This window comes from Electrophorus electricus, chromosome 8 (assembly GCF_013358815.1).
Source record: "Electrophorus electricus isolate fEleEle1 chromosome 8, fEleEle1.pri, whole genome shotgun sequence".
NCBI classification, from domain to species: domain Eukaryota; kingdom Metazoa; phylum Chordata; class Actinopteri; order Gymnotiformes; family Gymnotidae; genus Electrophorus; species Electrophorus electricus.
The window spans coordinates 949159-951658 of NC_049542.1; the positions used below are offsets into that span (position 1 = coordinate 949159).

The window sequence follows — 2500 nt, forward strand, 5'->3', positions numbered from 1 at the left end:
ACTCTGCAGAGACATCACGCACTCTGCAGAGGCATCACACACTCTGCAGAGGCATCACACACTGCAGAGACATTACACACTCTGTAGAGGCATCACACACTCTGTAGAGGCATCACGCACTCTGCAGAGACATCACAAACTCTGCAGAGGCATCGCACACTCTGTAGAGGCATTACACACTCTGTAGAGGCATCACACACTCTGCAGAGACATCACGCAATCCCTAGAGGCATCACACACTCTGCAGAGGCATCACACACGCGCTTCACACTAAACCGCTTCAGTTTCAGAAGAACCCACATGCTAATGCCCACTGGGGAAGGTTTGTTTGTCGTGGAATTGTCGGGGGTTGAGTCCTACTGGGGAGGGTTTGTTTGTGGTTGAGTTGTCGTGGTTGAGTCCTACTGGGGAAGGTTTGTTTGTGGTTGAGTTGTCGTGGTTGAGTCCTACTGGGGAGGGTTTGTTTGTGGTTGAGTTGTCGTGGTTGAGTCCTACTGGGGAAGGTTTGTTTGTGGTTGAGTTGTCGTGGTTGAGTCCTACTGGGGAAGGGTTGTTTGTGGTTGAGTTGTCGGGTTGGTGTCATTTTTCACATTGATCCAAACATCCCAGTCTGATAGTGATTTTTCTTTTGTAAATATTATCGGTCTGTTTCAAAGGTTTGATGTGCATCTCTGGGCTCTACTCTGACCTCACAGCTCCAGCTGTGGGGGGGTTAGAAATGTTCATACGTTCTCTCTCTCTCTCTCTGGCTCTGGGCAGTAATAATGCTTTGTAGAAGAATGTCTGGCTCATGAATTAATTGAATTAGCATCTCTGGAAATGAGAGTTCTCTCCTTTACTGTACTTTTTTCCCCCAACTATTCCTGTGCTGAATATTAATGAATACTAATGAATATTAATCTGATGGATGCAACAATCTTTTTCGATCTCCCTAAACTGTCAAATAAAGGTGCCCTCTCCTCTCTCCTCTCCTCTCTCTCTCCTCCCTCTTTTTCCCTCTCTCTCTCCTCTCTTCTCTCTCTTTTGTGTAACTTATATCCCAGAAATGGGACAAATTACATAGTCTATAGAATGTGTATGTATGTGTGTGTGATATACAGAGACAGTGTGTGAGTGGGAAACAATCCTACATGATAAGGAAGTCTGCACACACAAACATACACACACACACACACACACACACACACACACACACACACACACACACACATAGTTAGAGTGTTTTAGTCCATGCCTGACACTAACCACAACCACAGCTCACTGACTCATCATCTGAGACTCACCATCATCTCAGTTTACCAAGTGAGACCTCAACTCACTGACCAAGAGATGGGTCTGTAGTCTGGGTCTAGTGTGTGTGTCATTTCTGTATATGCTCACGTAGCGTGTGTCATCTCCACATACGTTTACATAATGTGTGTCATCTCCACATACGCTCACATAGTGTGTGTGTCATTTCCACACGTGCTCACATATTGTGTCATCTCCACATGTGTCATCTCCGCATACTCTCATGTAGTGTGTGTGTCATCTCTGCATACGCTCACGTAGTGTGTGTCATCTCCGCATACCCTTACGTAGTGTGTTATTTCCACATATGCTCCTGTAGTGTGTCATTTCTACACACGCTCACATAGTGTGTGTCAATTCAGTATACACTCACGTAGTGTGTATGTCACTTCTGTGTATGTTCAAGTAGTGTCATTTCTGTATATGCTCATGTAGTGTGTGTGTCATTTCTGTATATGCTCACAGTGTGTGCCTCATTTCTGTATACGCTTACATTGTGTGTGCGTCATATCTGTATACGCTCACGTAGTGTGTGTGTCATTTCTGTTTACACTCACGTAGTGTCATTTCCACATATGCTCACATAGTGTGTCCTTTCTGTATACACTCACATAGTGTGTATAAAATTTCTCTATACACTCACATAGTGTGTGTCATTTCCACATATGCTCACGTAGTGTGTGTCACTTCTGTATACACTCACATAGTGTGTGCGTCATTTCTGTATATGCTCACATAGTGTGTGTCATTTCTGTATACGCTCAGGTAGTGTGTGTGTCATTTCTGTATACGCTCACATAGTGTGTACGTCATTTCTGTATATGCTCACATAGTGTGTGTCATTTCTGTATACGCTCATGTAGTGTGTGCATCATTTCTCTATGTGCTCACGTAGTGTGTGCGTCATTTCTGTATACACTCATGTAGTGTGTGCATAATTTCTGTATACACTCACATAGTGTCATTTCCACATATGCTCACGTAGTGTGTCATTTCTGCATACACTCACATAGTGTGTACAAAATTTCTCTATACACTCTCATAGTGTGTGTCATTTCCACATATGCTCACATAGTGTGTGCCATTTTGTATACACTCACATTGTGTGTACATCATTTCTGTATACGCTCATGTAGTGTGTGTCATTTCTGTATATGCTCACGTAGTGTGTGTCTGCCTCTCCCTGCCTGTGTCTCCCTGTTGATCTCCT

General features: G+C 43.7%; 1 protein-coding gene across 8 annotated transcripts in view; it reads right to left on the reverse strand.

Annotated features, from left to right (window-relative positions):
• Positions 1-2500, reverse strand: part of LOC113590314 (laminin subunit alpha-2-like) — a 124339-nt gene that overhangs the window by 63639 nt on the left and 58200 nt on the right. The window lies entirely within an intron of this gene.